The sequence below is a fragment of the Oncorhynchus kisutch genome, linkage group LG20 (assembly GCF_002021735.2).
Source record: "Oncorhynchus kisutch isolate 150728-3 linkage group LG20, Okis_V2, whole genome shotgun sequence".
NCBI lineage: Eukaryota > Metazoa > Chordata > Actinopteri > Salmoniformes > Salmonidae > Oncorhynchus > Oncorhynchus kisutch.
This window is the reverse complement of record NC_034193.2, coordinates 18,529,035-18,546,045: the sequence shown is the minus strand read 5'-3', so window position 1 is coordinate 18,546,045 and position 17,011 is coordinate 18,529,035.

Below are 17,011 nucleotides of genomic sequence, written 5' to 3'. Positions count from 1 at the left end.
TAAGTTGTAGGTTATTGTCCCAGTGTCTGGTGGAAAGCGACTGAACCAGGTTTTCCGCTAGGATTTTGCCTGTGCTTAGCTCCATTATGTTTATTTTTTATCCTGTAAAACTCCTCAGTCCTTAATGATAACAAGCATACCCATAACATGATGCAGTCACCAGTATACTTGACAATATGTAGAATTGTACTCAGTAAAGTGTTGTATTTGATTTTCCCCCCAAAATTTTTTCCCCGAAACAAAACAGTGAATTTCTTTGCCACATTTTTTACAGTTTCACTTTAGTGCCTTGTTACAAACAGGATGCATGTTTTGGAATATTTTATTCTATACAGGCTTCCTTCTTTTCACTTTGTCAATTAGGTTAGTATTGTGGAGTAACTACAATGTTGTTGATCCATCCTCAGTTTTCTCCTATCGCAGCCACAATTCTGTAACTGTTTTAAAGTCATCATTGGCCTCATGGTGAAATCCCTGAGCGGTGTCTTTCCTCTCCAACAACTGAGTTAGGAAGGACACCAGTATCTTTGTATCCATGGGTGTATTGATACACCATACAAAGTGTAATTAATAACTTAATAATGTCTGCTTTTTTTTTACCCATCTACCAATAGGTTCCCTTTTTGCGAGGCATTGGAAAACCTCCCTGGTCTTTGTGGTTGAATCTTACGGATGATTGTATGTGTGGGGTACAGAGAAGAGGTACTCATTCAAAAAAATTAAACACTATTATTGCACACACAGTGAGTCCATGCAACTTATTATGTGACTTGTTAAGACCATGTTTACTCCTGAACATATTTAGGCTTGTCATAACAAAGGGGTTTAATACGTATTGACTCAAGACATTTCACCTTTTAATAATGTTGAAAAGCACAACTCCACTTTGACATTATGGGGTATTGTGTAAAACTCACATTTCAGTACTATTCTATTGTAGGCCTGTTAGAAAACTATTGGTATTGCAGCTAAGCCCAAAACCAAACGACCAAGCATTCTTGATAAAGTGCATCACCCTCTTTGTTTTCTTAATGGTCAATGATGTCATAACTGTAAATCAAATGCCACATATTAACCGAATAGAAACCAGTGTAGCAAAATCAGGCCACCTCATGGACATTTCCAGAAATGAAAGGTTGGATACATGAATATAGATAGAGATATATCCACATTGTCAGTTCTCTCGCTGTCTTTCTCTTTCCGGTGAGTGCCCATATACTGTAGGTGGATGTGGTCCTTAACGGATGGGTCAGTGGGGGAACTGAGAGGAGCAGATAAGGTTTGTGGCGATATCTCTCAGCAACATGACATAGATTAAATTCAAATCTGGACCCGTGTTTGTTGGAGGTCAATATTTTGGTGACCTAGAAGGGGATTTGCTGGAAAGCACCTAATGGCTCCATATTAAGAGCTAGTTAGAGACATTGAGATGCAGTAAAGTGAAATAGGTCCTTATCAGTGCTGTTCAATCCAGGATACTACTTTTAACTGTGTTCATGTAAGTGAGCTCAAATTAACTATAATTATTAAGCAATAAGGCACGAGGGGGTGTGGTATATGGCTAATATACCATGGCTGTCAGCCAATCAGCATTCAGGGCTCGAACCACCCAGCTTATAATGAGTCATGGATCATTATTCATTATGTCTTGTGAGTTGTTTTTCTACTCAAACAGAGAACATCACATCAGGGATGCAAATGGCCATTTTGTTGTCAACTTTGCCACCATGTGGTCATTTTTGGTACAGCTCAAGCGCTGAAAACCCTCTGTTCATAGTACTGAGTGACTCTCAGTTTACAGTAGGTGGCAGTAAAGACCTAAAATCTGCTGTGGCAAAACTACAATGTGATGTTGTTAACTGACTGGTCACTGAACCCGATAATCATGAGTTATTTTCTAATATCGACTGCCTGCCTGTGACTACAGCCACACAGCCTACCTATCTTTACAGTAACACTCCATCAACTCCTTGCTGTGAATTCAAACATTTTGAATACTACCTGAAAATGAGCAAGCAGCTAAAGTGGTCTGCTTGATGGATCGGGCAGAGCAGATGAACAAAAGCAAACAAACTCAAATGATGGGCATATTGGAAGGCAAAAGACACATTTGTTTTTTTTGCTTAATATTTGCCTTTTTGTCGATAATTTGATTTGTCTTGTAAGTGGTGCAAGCCTTCCCTGCTGGGCCTGCAGCAATGAGTCCATTATTTTGTAGCCTAGTAACAACTGTAACCTATTTCTGTTACTAGTTAGACAGGGCAATGATAGATAGTAGGTACTGGTAGGGTGTGGAGCAGCAGGTAAGGCCGCAGGGCACACATTGGGCATGAATCCACTTTATTTACCACACTACGGAGCGCGCACACACACACACACACACACACACACACACACACACACACACACACACACACACACACACACACACACACACACACACACACACACACACACACACACACACACACACACACACACACACACACACACACACACACACACACACTTAAATAAACAGAGAAATATAATATCTTAAAACCCATTTAGTGGGGAGAAGTGTAATACATTTTTCTCTTATTGCATCTGTCAGTTCTCTCAAACTGATTGTCCTTTCGCTCTGCCCCCTCTCTCTCTCTCTCTCTCTCTCTCTCCCTCTCCACCCTCCTTCTCTCGTTCCGTCTCCCACCTTTGATGAAATATGGTGCAGGAAGATGAGTGAAAGTCTGCCTGTTGTGAAACACATGGGCTGTTGGGGGAGAGGTCCGGAGGAGAAGGAGAGACAGGTTGCAGCAGCATAATGGAAGCCCTTTTGGAGTGGAGTAGACCTGATTTCTTTCATTCATCCTGCCTGTTTTTAGGCGTCTGGTCGATTTAGGCATGCTACATTTACTTGAATCATTACGTTGAACACAATTGGTTGCCAGGTTGAAAATACCTGAGCAGGGGCAAAACCAATCTATTGGTTGACACCGTGATGATTTCAGTACATCAGTGGCAGCAAAAAAGGCAATAAATAGGTAGCTATTGGAGATCTGTGAAGAACATTGGACACTAATTACATACTGTCTATGAATATTGTGCATCATGTCCACTGATCACATAGAAAGAGGGTGTAAAGAGATTGAAAAAAGAGATATTCAAATCACAAGATCTTCACCTTTGAATGAGGTACACATCCAATCGTCATGAAATCCCGTGTGCATTTCCATGCATGAAGTTCATAGTAAATCGAAAGGGTGTCAAATGAAAGCTAAGAGTCCATGTTTTTGGGAAATGAAGGCATTGAGACGTTTGTCATGTATTTCTATCTTCAAAATTAGGCTTTGATTTCTTGTCAGATGGAACAGGGGTCTTAGAGAACATCTACTAGAAAAAGTATTAAAAGATATTTGAATACATAAAAACACAGTAATGTTCAAGTAAAGACCTCTGACAACTAATATAAACACTTACAGTATATTTCGTTTTGGATAAATTATTTGCCTTCTGTAACTTTAAGAAACATTGTCTTGTAATTCTGTGACAAAACCCCCACATATCTTTAAGAAATGGCGGAGGAGATGGCTGCCGTTTTACCGTCTCCTAACCAATTGTGTTATTGTGTGTTTTTTTTTCACTTTATTTGTAACTTATTTGGTACATAATGTTTCTGCCACCGTCTCTTATGACCAAAAAGAGCTCATGGATATCAGAACAGCGATTACTCACCTCGTACTGGACAACGATTATTTTCTTTAACGAGTTGGACACAAAGGATTTACTTCAGACACCATACAAGGCCAAATCCCAGTCATTCGCATGAAGAAGAGACAGAGATATAGGGGACGTAGGGCGGGGTGCCTTGTAAGAATCCGACGGCGAGTGGGTAATCCACCTCTACCATCCGTCCTATTAGCCAACGTGCAATCATTGGATAATAAACTGGATGAGCCTAGACCAAAACTATCCTACCGACTGGACATTAAATACTGTAATATCTTATGTCACCGAGTCGTGGCTGAATGACGACATGGATAACATACAACTGGCTAGGTTTTCGGTCCATCGGCAAGATAGAACAGCTGCCTCCGATAGGACAAGGGGTGGCGGGCTGTGTCTATTTGTCAATAATCTCATATTAAGGAAGACTTGAGGTTTTGTTCGCCCGAGGCAGGATATTTCATGATAAGCTGTAGAACCTATTTACCAAGAGAGTTTTAGTAACTGTCTATTTACCAACACAAAACGATGCTGCCAGTGAGACCGCACTCAACAAGCTGTATAAGGCCATAGGCAAACCAAAAAATGCTCATCCAGAGGCGGCGCTCTAGTGGCCGGGGACTTTAATGCAGGGAAACTTAAATCCATTTGACCTAATTTCTACCAACATGTCACATGTGCAACCAGAGGAAAAAAAACTCCAGGCCACCTTTACTCCACACACAGAGACGCACACAAAGCTCGCCCTTAATTTGGCAAATCTGACCATAATTCTATCCTCCTGATTCCTGATTACAAGGAAAAACTAAAGCAAGAATGAATAGTGGTCAGATGACGCAGATGCTAAGCTACAGGACTGTTTTGCTACCATAGACTGGAAAATGTTGAGGGTTTCTTCCGATGGCATTGAGGAGTACACCACATTAGTCACTGGCTTCATCAATAAGTGCATCGATGACGTCCCCCCCACATTGACCATACGTACATACCCCAACCAGAAGCCACGGATTACAGGCAACAATCACACTTAGCTAAAGGGCAGAGCTGCCGCTTTCAAGGAGCCGGGACTCTAACCCGGAAGCTTATAAGAAATCCTGCTATGCCCTCCGACGAACCATTAAACAAGCAAAGCGTCAATACAGGACTAAGATTGAATCCTACTACTCCGGCTCCGACGCTCGTCAGATGTGGCAGGGCTTGCAAACTATTACGGACTACAAAGAGAAGCACAGCCAAGAGCTGCCCAGTGACAGCTGAGCCTACCAGATGAGCTAAATTACTTCTTTGCGCACTTCGAGGCAAGCAACACAGAAACATGCATGAGAGCACCAGCTGTTCCGGACAACTGTGCGATGTGAGTAAGACTGTTAAAAAGGTCAACATTCACAAGGCCGCAGGGCCAGATGGATTACCAGGACGTGTACTCCGAGCATGGGGCCAAGCATCACTGGGGCCAAGCATCCTGATATCCAGGACTTCTATACCAGGCGGTGTCAGAGGAAGGCCCTAAAAATTGCCAAAGACTCCAGCCACCCTAGTCATAGACTGTTCTCTCTGCTACCGCACGGCAAGTGGCGCATGTGAGAAATAATATTTGATTTGATTTTATAGTTTCTAATTTCTCTCCATCATGAGAAGGGAGGATAATGAAAGTTCACACAAGTAACAAGTAAAGGTATATCTGTCAATTAGTTAGTGTTTTTAATTCTATTAATTTTGTTCATGAATTATTAAGTGATTAAAACTCAATTCTGTTTTCCAAATAAGTAACAGAATTACAGATGTATTTTTTATGGAATTACTGCAATTGAATTGGCTACAATGGGGAATCATAGTAGTCACAAACCACAGTTGGGTCACCTGCTACTTTCCTTCCACTGGCATACTGTTCTTCAGGTCGTACCTGTTTTCTAAACAGCATCCTCACCCACCGAGCACCGACTGACACCGGATGTCCATGGCCTTTGACAAGTAGTTGAAATTTTGTCAGTCTGCCCTGGCTTGGATTTTGTTTTTTGGTCTGGTCTAGACCGGCCTTGATTTTGCCCGAATGTACAGTACATGTCCATGATTGGTTCAGATTTGGTCCCGTCCGGACAGGAACAAATCTGAACCAGTCATTGAAGTCTCTTTCACAAGTTTGGACAGCACAGTAAAGTGCAGTACAGTAGAGCACAGTATAGTACAGTAAAGACAAAATAGAGTAGAGTATAATACAATACATTACAGTAGAACCCACTAGAGAAGAGTACTGTATTGTACTGTATTGTACTGTATTGTACTGTACTCTACTGTGCTCTACTGTGAATTCCAAATTTGTGAAACACAGACTTCTATGATTGTTTCAGATTTGATCCAGTCCGGACCAACCACATTTGGTCTTGTTTGGGGGAAGGAGTTCATTAGATTAATACCCAAATATGCAAAGGAGGATATTGCATATTTCTATCTGTGTATACCTATTCAGGATACATCACCATGAAGAGAATTGTCACGTTCATCAAATGAAGGAGACCAAGGCGCAGCCTGGTATGCATACATTCTCTTTATTAAAAGAATGAACACCGAACAAACTAACAAAATAACAAACGAAACGTGAAGCTATAGAATATAGTGCTGACAGACAACTACACATAGACAAGATCCCACACCAGAAAGTGGGAAGCTCTGGACTGTGGAGGTGCACTGGAGGTCTGATGCGTGGGACCGGTACAGGTGGCACCGGGCTGATGACACACACCTCAGGGCGAGTGCGGGGAAGAGGCACAGGACGTACTGGACTGTGGATGCGCGCTGGAGACCTGATGCGTGGGACAGGTACAGGTGGCACCGGGCTGATGACACGCACCTCAGGGCGAGTGCGGAGAGGAGGCACAGGACATACTGGACTGTGGAGGCGCACTGGAGATCTGGAGCGTAGAGCTGGCACAATGCGTCCTGGCTGGATGCTCACTTTAGCTCGATATGTGCGGGGCGCTGGCACAGGACGCACTGGGCTGTGAAGGCGTACTGGCGATACAGTACGTAGAGCCGGCGCAGGATATCCTGGTCCGAAGATGTGTACTGGAGACCAGGAGCGCTGAGCCGGCACAACCCGTCCTGGCTGGATGCCCACTCCAGCACGGCAAATGCGGGGAGCTGGAATAGAGCGCACCGGGCTATGAATGTGCACTGGAGACACCATGTGAGCATCACTGCAGTCACACGCTCCCCACGGTAAGCACGAGGAGTTGGCTCAGGTCTAAACCCTACCTCCGCCAATCTCCCCGTCTGCCCCCCCCAAAAAAAATATTTTGGGGCTGCCTCTCGTGCTTGCCTCGTTGGTAATACTTTCGCTGCCTCAATTTCCTCCCTTGGACGGCGATACTCCCTAGCCTGTGTCCAGGGTCCTTTACCATCCAGAATCTCCTCCCAAGTCCATTCCTCCGGTACACGCTGCTTGTTCCTTTTGTGGTGGGATCTTCTGCCACGTTTGTCGTATGAAGGAATGAAAGAATGAACACCGAACAAAATAACAAACGAAACGTGAAGCTATACAATATAGTTCTGACAGGCAACTACACATAGACAAGATCCCACACCAGAAAGTGGGGAAAAGGCCTGCCTAAATATGATCCCAATCAGAGACAACGATAAACAGCTGTCTCTGATTGGGAACCATATCAGGCCAACATAGACATACAAAACCCCTAGACATACAAAAACCCTAGACATACAAAAACCCAGAGTACCCACCCTAGTCACACCCTGACCTATCCAAAATATATAGAAAACAGAGATATGTAAGGTCAGGGCATGACAGAGAATTTCTAAGCAAACAGCTGGAGGCAGGGCTTTCTCCTATAGAGCTCCATTTTTATGGAATGGTCTGCCTACCCATGTGAGAGACGCAAACTCGGTCTCAACTTTTAAGTCTTTACTGAAGACTCATGTCTTCAGTGGGTCATATGATTGAGTGTAGTCACTTGAGTGGGTTGAGTCACTGATGTTATCTTCCTGTCCCAGGAGTGTGAAGGTGAACGGAAAGGCTCTGGAGCAACGAACCGCCCTTGCGGTCTCTGCCTGGCCGGTTTCCCTCTTTCCACTGTGATTCTCTGCCTCTAACCCTATTACAGGGGCTGAGTCACTGGCTTACTAGGGCTCCCTCCTTGGGTTGTGCCGTGGCAGAGATCTTTTTGGGCTATACTCTGCCTTGTCTCAGGATGGTAAGTTGGTGGTTGAGGATATCCCTCTAGGGGTGTGGGGGCTGTGCTTTGGCAAAGTGGGTGGGGTTATATCCTTCCTGTTTGGCCCTGTCCGGGGGTGTCATCGGATGGGGCCACAGTGTCTCCTAACCCCTCCTGTCTCAGCCTCCAGTATTTATGCTGCAGTAGTTTATCTAGGGGGGCTGGGGTCAGTTTGTTATATCTGGAGTACTTCTCCTGTCCTATCCGGTGTCCTGTGTGAATTTAAGCATGCTCTCTCTAATTTTCTCTTTCTCTCTTTCTTTCTCTCTCTCGGAGGACCTGAGCCCTCGGACCATGCCTCAGGACTACCTGACATGATGACTCCTTGCTGTCCCCAGTCCACCTGGCTGTGCTGCTGCTCCAGTTTAAACTGTTCTGCCTGTGATTATTATTATTTGACCACGCTGGTCATTTATGAACATTTTAACATCTTGGCCACGTTCTGTTATAATCTCCACCCGGCACAGCCAGAAGAGGACTGGCCACCCCACATAGCCTGGTTCCTCTCTAGGTTTCTTCCTAGGTTCTGGCCTTTTTAGGGTGTTTTTCCTAGCCACCGTCCTTCTACACCTGCATTGCTTGCTGTTTGGGGTTTTAGGCTGGGTTTCTGTACAGCACTTTGAGATATCAGCTGATGTACGAAGGGCTATATAAATACATTTGATTTGATTTGATTTGATTAATTTCTATAATTATGCATCACTTTTTCTGCATAGTACAGATCAGGGACCCAAGATGTCCTCCAGTTACCATAATACTGTTACCAGGTCTGGATCAAAATCCACTTCACTTACTGTAGTTCAATAACCAAAATATATTTTTTTCAAACTCAAGATGTCATGTCATAGTTGACACCCCATTCTTTCTGCAGACATCTGTGAATCTTAATTCGGAGCAGACATGTAAGAGAGTTTCGGAAAAACGCGGTCGCATAATAAACTGAGGGAGATTTTACCGTAATTCTGTCACCAAACTTTGCATCTGGACAGTTCCTTCAGTAAATTAGTTTTGGATTTGCCTGTGTATAATCTAACAAAAGAAAAGAGCAATCCAACACTCTACAAGAAGAATAAACATGTATTACATTAGGCCAGGCTAGTACTGTCCGTCTGTGTCCAGTTTGTCCGTTTGTCCAGACGAGTCGGGAATGCAGATTTATGAGCGACCATGCAGATGTGGACAGGACAGCAAGTGCTTTGGCGTGTGCCCCTGGTGTGAGTCCACCCCTCCATCCACCCTCCACCCCTCTGTCTTATCCCCCCTTCATGCGGCAGACAGCATCCCTGCTGGGCTAGGCCTGTTTATCTTTTCCGAAGCGGCCATGATTAATGAGGCCCTAAACACAGCCTCTTTCCCCTGGCTGGACCTGGGGAGCCCTACAGCTGAGTAAACAGCCTCCCTCTGTCCCCCGACTCACTCTCTACTCCCTTCAACCGGCCTTATCCTACCCTGCCTGCCCTGGGACAGGGCAGCAACAGCTACAGGTAGTCAGCCAACAGAAAAAACACACACACACACACAGACACACTCACACACACACACATACACACACACACACACACACACACACACACACACACACACACACACACACACACACACACACACACACACACACACACACACACACACACACACACACACACACACACACACACACACACACACACACATAAATACAAAAGTATGCACATCTAGCATGAATATATTACATTTTTTGAGTACTAAACAAGAGCCAATCACTCCCAACATGCTCATTCATAGGCTACATGACCATACCTACATCTAACATATTGGGGTGCATTGTCAAAACAAGGTGCACCACAAATCAGAAGAAGCAAGGGTAGAGGCAGATCCTTATAGGATTGCTTTCAGTCCTTTTGTTGCACTTGTTGCACATAATATTTTGTTGCACTTGGTTTTAATTGATCCGCAACAGATTAGTGTGGAAAGGCATATACTAAAGACATATCAATTGATGTTGGGGGGGAATTGTTACATTCTGGATTTGAATTCCATGTGTATTGTGTAGAGCAAGACCAAATTCTTTTAGAGCCTTTCCTTTGGCAGCGACCTTTCAGATTGATCTCTGAAACGCTCCGTCTTGACAGGCTGGTTAAGAAAAATAGATATTGAGTCACAAAAAGCATTACTTATGCAGAGAAAACAACTTAATTGCCAATAGCACATTGGAATTTGGATTTATTTAGGCTATCCAGAATCACAATTGCCCAGAATTGGTTCAACACAACTACCTTCCATTCCTGGGAGTGCCTTATGTATCCAATCTAATGTAAAGTTGGGATCACTTTTTTTTCTTCTTTTTCTTCGTTTTTGCATTTGTTTGTGTTGCTTCCGCAAAGCCCCGGTTTATTTGTTTAGGGCAGACAGCGGTGCCAAAAGTTTGTTTCTTATGCGATGCTGCGGTGTCAAAAGTTGTGCTCTAAACTCAGCAGGGGGTTTCCCCCAGTTACTGACAGGAACTACATTTAACAGCCCTAACGCCCGCTATCTTCCTCTCTTTCACAGGCGAAGTGACAAGGGAGCCATATAAAGTGGTCCCTTTACGTTTGGCCCATTTGTCCACACAGACATTCCCTCTACTGTGTATGCTTGTGCTTCACTGGTCAAAGTGTGAGAGGTGCTGCTGTTGAGTTGGATAGTGGTCGTCAAACACTCATTCTGCTGCCGTACACATCTGTTGGACAAACGCTGAACAAAGGATGCTCGAGTTAACTTTGACAATTTAATGCACTTATTGACTGCCTCCTAATCCTGAGGCTAATTCAGTTGTTTGCTGTTGTACTCAGTCAAGATGAGATATTTTCTACTAAATGCCTTTTGATTGCCTTGGGCTACCCGCTCAAGGCAGTGTGGTGTGTAACTGCCAGGAATTTGCGTCTGTCAGGATTTTCCTTTGGAAAACATCTCAGTGATGAGAGGTGAATGTGTACCTATCAGTCTTCATCCTGCCAAGGGGGGGGGGGGGGATTCCCTAATGTCCGCAGGCATGGCGTGTTTGTGTGGGTGTGTTTATGTGTGTGTGTGTTTATGTGTTTGTGTGTGTGTGTCTCTTCATGCTTGCATGTGTAATGGATATAGTGGTCTCCAGCAGTAGAGGCCTTCTTCCCATGGTTGATTGGGGCCCTCTCCAGTCTGTCTGTTGGGGCCCTCTCCAGTCTGTCTGCCCCTGGTCATCCCGTCTGGCTGGCCCCTGGGCCCCTGCCTGGTCGGGGGTGTGGGATGATGGGGAGCAGGCCGGGGTGCAGCCATTACTGGAGACGTGGGTAGATGTGGGTAGACACTCAGACACACACTGATATGGGTTTCTGGGGGAATCTGGCTCCCTCTTCATCACCCTCATCACTGTATCTTCTTCCTCTCCCAGACTGGAAACCCGGAGGAGAGGAACAGATCTGTCCGAGACGAGACTGAGAAACAGCTGGGGCAAGGCTCTAAATGAAGGTGTATGGTGTGGTGTGTGTGAGAGAGAGAGCTAGAATGTGTTGTGTGTACTCTGTCCATCTATCTGTCTGTCTTGTCCATCTGTCTGTCTGCCTGTGTATGTGCCTGTGTGTGTGTGGCTTGGAACTAGATGATTGCTCTGTGCTTGTATAAATGTGTGTGTGCATGTGGGAACTGTCCTGTTTCTTTGGGCATTGGCATGTGTGTATGTAGGTATTTGTGAGGTTGACGGACTGTGACCTGTCTGTCTAAGGGCTGTCCCCCAAGGGCTTGTGCTGCTTACTGGAAAAGTTGCTTTGACACTCTTCCTGTCCTTCTCTTTCATTCATTCTCTCTTTCTCTTTCATTTTCTCTTTCGTGCACATTCTCTCTCTCTCTCTCTCTCTCTCTCTCTCTCTCTCTCTCTCTCTCTCTCCCTCTCCCTCTCCCTCTCCCTCTCCCTCTCTCCCTCCAGCCCAGGACAGGAGAACACAAACAGAGGTGCTGCCTGCGTGAGGCACAAATCCCTGCTTCCTCTGAAACTTCCAGCAGCTCTGCTTTTTTCCTGGCCAAATTCCACAGCCTCTAAACTTTCCTGGCAAGCGTTCAGAAAACAACGGCGCTCAACCCCCCCCCCCCCCCTGGATATCCCAGAACTTGCGGTCTGCCTTAAATAAAGATCTGACTTCATTGTTGTTTTGGCTTGCCGATCGTGTTACCTCCAAGGTGTCTACTGGTTTTCACAAAAGGTCACGATAAGGTGTGGGTGAGCGCCGAGCACGGTGTTCACTTCCTCTTCTCCTTTCCTTCCGGCTCCACTGTCTCAGTCAGATGTCTGGGGCTACTCTGCCTCCATCCAGCACAATAGTAAAGATGACAACATGGCTGGATTAGTGCAGGGTAAATAATAAATCAGGGCTGTGAGTTTAAGGATGTTTGACTGGTGGTGGTGCATTGGTTTGATTCACTGGTAGCCGTTACAGTACAAGCAATATGGCAGCCCTCTTAGTGATTCAGCAGAACTACTGTGCCGGACAATGTTTTGATTTGGAAATGGTGGCTTTTCAGAGAAAAATGTGTTCAATGGATTTGTCAATGTATTCTTCAAATAAGTATCAATATTGGACTGTGTATACTGTAGAAAGTCTATTTTTGGGACAGAATAGTTAGAAGTTAGCACAAGTATGAGAAATAACACATAAACACCATACCATTTCTAAACTTACCAACTACCATGTAGCTATAGTCTATCAACCTTCATTTAGAAGTTTTCCTTAATTATGCACTAAACACAGTCTGTCCAAGTCAAATCCCACACTTAGGCCCACTCCTAAATGAGGAGCAGATCGGGTGGGGACAAGTCTCACACACTACCCCCAGCCCCCTCTCCCCTGTCTACGGCCCTCCCCGCCCAAATGTTAATGTACCTTTGGTGTTAAGCCTCCAAACTTTCCCTATGTCACTTACCTCGGAGCTTTATCTTTTTAACAATCCCAAATCCTGGGGGATTTAGTGGGTGAGCCCAGCTGCTTGGACTTGTAAAAGAGAGAGAGAAAGAAAGAGGAGCGGAGTGCTAGTCTGGTCTGGGTCTGGTCGGAGGCTAAATGAAAACAATCTGGAACTGCCTGTGTGTGTCGGCCCCAGAGAGTGACAGAGAAGGAACGAGGGAGAGAAGAAGGGGTGGGGGATGGGTGTAGGGCTCGGGGAATTACAGCGCTCGTCAAAAAACGAGAAAAATTGTCAGGAGGGAGGAGAAGAAAGGCTCTGACACCTGCGGCGGAAGCCCCCAGCCAGCCGGCCTAGGGTCTGGCCTGTGGTACGGCTACTCTCTGCTGTGGAGTTCTGCACTGGGCTGATCTGCTCTGTGAAGGGCCGCCCTGTAATAACTCACAGGCCTCAGGGGCCAGGGGCCTGAAAGGTGATAGCCTGGCAGGAGTTGGTTTACAGCCAGAGAGCACCGACTGACACTCCTGGATGCTGGCCTGGCCACGTCCCTACCGTCAGAGCCAGACAGAGAGGCAAATTTGAGCATGATCGCTGTAAGACTAGATTTCTTGTCTTTGGGTTTGTGCGGAGAATGGGACAGGATGGAGTGATGAGTTGGTTAGAGTTGGTGATGATTATTATTATATGGTGAAGACCTCTGCTTTGCAGGAGTAACAAAGTGTGTTGGGTCGGTTTCTGTCTAAGTGCAGTGCTTCTATGGGATGGGATTACAGAATAAGATACAGTGAGCCTCAATAGATAAATGCCTTGACCAAAACCTTTCGAAGGCCAAGCTACAACACCCATTAATTTAACACTATGTCCATTATACTTTGAGAGGTCTTTATGTCAAAAACCTGTAGTGGATAAAAAGCACGCTACCCTACACTACTTAACCATACTACCTACTCAACCCTACTTAACCCTACTTTACCCTACTCCACCCTACTTTACTCTACCCCACCCTACTTTACCCTTCTTCACCCTACCTCCCCTACCCTTCTTTAACCTACCCTACTCCACCCTACTTCCCCTACTCTTCTTTACCCTACCCTACTCCACCCTACATCCCCTACCCTTCTTTACCCTACCCTACTCCACCCTACTTCACCTACCCTTCTTTACCCTACCCTACTCCACCCTACTTCACCTACCCTTCTTTACCCTACCCTACTCCACCCTACTTCCCCTACTCTTCTTTACCCTACCCTACTCCACCCTACATCCCCTACCCTTCTTTACCCTACCCTACTCCACCCTACTTCCCCTACCCTTCTTTACCATACCCTACTCTACCCTACTTCACCTACCCTACTCCACCCTACCTCCCCTACCCTTCTTTACCCTACCCTACTCCACCCTACATCCTCTACTTTACCATGACCCTACCCTATCCTACGTTTTCCTATACTCTACTTAACCCTACCCTACCCCACCCTACTCTAACCTACTCTACCCTGCTCTAAATCAAATTAAATTAAATGTATTTATAAAGCCCTTCTTACATCAGCTGATATATAAAAGTGTTGTACAGAAACCCAGCCTTAAACCCCAAACAGTAAGCAATGCAGGTGTAGAAGCACGGTGGCTAGGAAAAACTCCCTAGAAAGGCCGGAACCTAGGAAGAAACCTAGAGAGGAACCAGGCTATGTGGGGTGGCCAGTCCTCTTCTGGATGTGCCGGGTGGAGATTATAACAGAACATGGCCAAGATATTAAAATGTTCATAAATAATAATCTACTCTACCTAACCCTACTCTACCCTACTTAACCGTACTTTACCCTACCCCACCCTTGTGTACCCTATCCCACCATACTTAACCCTGCTTTCCTTACCCCACCATACTTAACCCTACTTTACCCTACCCTACCCCACCCTACTTAACTCTACTTTCCCTTACCCACCCCGCTTAAGCCTACTCGACCCCACCCTACCCTACTTAACCCAACCCTACTTCACCCTACTCTACCCTACCCTACTTTACCCTACGCTACTTTACCCAACCATACCCCACCCTACTTCACCCTACCGTAACCCTACTTAACCCTACCCTACTTCACACTACTCTACCCTGCCTTACTTTACCTTACTCTACTTTACTTTCCCGACCCTACCCCACCCTACTCTACCCTATCCTACCATACTTAACTCTACCCTAACCTAATTACCCCTACTCCACCCTACTTTACCCTTTTTCACCCTACTTTCCTCTACACTACTTTACCCTATCCAACCATACTTACCCTACCATACTTCACCCTACTTTACCCTACCCTACCATACTCTACCCGACTCTCCCCTACCTTAACCTATCAGAGCCTTTCTTTATGATCTTACCCCATCAACATAATAAGCTACTCTTGTTGTTCAAGGACCCGTTATGCTGTTGTCTTACTCCCCTGCTCCTCTCTGGATGGTGTAGAATAGTGTTTACAGAGTGAATATTGACTCATGTCCACCCTGGCACAGACGGTCTCAAAAGCTACTGGCTGGCCCTGTCTGATAGATCAGTGTAAACTCTCAAACAAACAGGATGGTGACCACAACGTTGCTTTTGTAGTGTTCATTCAGCCTGCTGACTACCACAACAAACTGTCCCTACAGGAGCTCAGAGCTGCTGCTGGTCAATCATACTCACTTAGAACACATCAGATTTATTGAAAAACAATCAAATGTATCATTTGAGTCGCACATTTTTCTTGTTTGACTGAATTATTTTGGCTTGACTTTGAGGAATATGATATTCAGCCAGTAAAAAAGAAGTAGGTAAGTCACCTGAAACCAAAGCTGTTGGGACAGATTGTCTGCAGTGTATATCACCACCATCACCATGAGCCAGTTTCTTTTACCAGCAGAAGAAAACACTACACCTTCTCCTTCTCCCTTTCCTTCTCCGCAGTCCAGAATATACCGAAGAGCATTCCCACAGCTGTGTGTGTGTGTGTGTGTCTGTGTGTGTTTGCATTCTATTTGTGTTCTATTTGTGTGTCTGTGTGTGTCTGTGTGTGTGTGTGTGTGAATGTGTGTGCGTCTTTGCTCTGCATTCTATACTTGTGTGCGTGTCTATGTGTGTCTATGTCTGTCATAGGGAAAGGTGTGTTAGGATATTCCCACCAGTCCCGCCTCCCTCCAGGGAGACGCCAGGAATTTAGTCCCACTCCGAGGCCAGAGGGTGTGGACTGTGGAGCCTCCCAATTACACACAATGACCTCTGTCAGGCTGACAATGGGCACGCATACATATTGTTATGGTTTGATCCTTCTCTTGGCCCCATTGTGATGGATGGCTTTCCTCACTCGCTCCGTCTGGCGTGTGCCTCGGCTCTCCGGACCCCAGTGGACCACCGGGACCGGCCCGGTTCTCCTCGCTCCATCCCTGACCTCCGACAGCAACACAACTCATTAACCACTGTGTCGTTTTTTTCTATCTTTTTATTTTCCCAATGCTGTCATTGGGTTCTGGCTTCTGGTATTTCTCAGGTTTCTGCTTTCAAACAATAGAAGTGTGTGGGAAGAGCTTGTGATGTCTTCTGATCACCGTACTGGTAAAGGAAGGGTCAGAGACGGCGGGGAACAGACCCTTGGGACATGACCACATTCTCAATAGCCACCTGAATCCTAGTACAGCAGATATGATGAATCTAGCTTGCATCTCAACCAAGCTAATCCTGTGGACATGTGCCAGCTTGCTAAGACATCTACTGCCCACATGGCGCTGCGGTTGCCGGTTGGTGTGGCAGTTCAGTTTCAGCGAGTTGGGCCGGAGGTGTCAAGACAGGCCAGATCAGTATCCTCAGGACGTGTGATGGAGCTGCGGAGCTGCAGCTGGAGCCTTACCACTATGAGAGCTCTAATCCTGCAGACCCAGGCGGCTCCAGACCATAACATACTAATCGGGGGCTGGTGTGGTATAAAAACAGGTGTTACTAATTGGAGCCTGGGATGAGGGTGAGGAGGGATCTGGTAGGGGGGTGAACGGGTGTGACATCACTAGCCCCCATCCCGTCGAGGTGGCTGGGCGGCTGGGACACTGACAGGTCCTCCTTTGTTTTTTCGGCGGCCCCCGGGCTCCATGTGTTAGAAATCATCCTCCCACGTGCTGCAGACAGGGGCCCGGCGGTGAAACTGTACACTAGCAGCCCCTTCCCTTCTCTC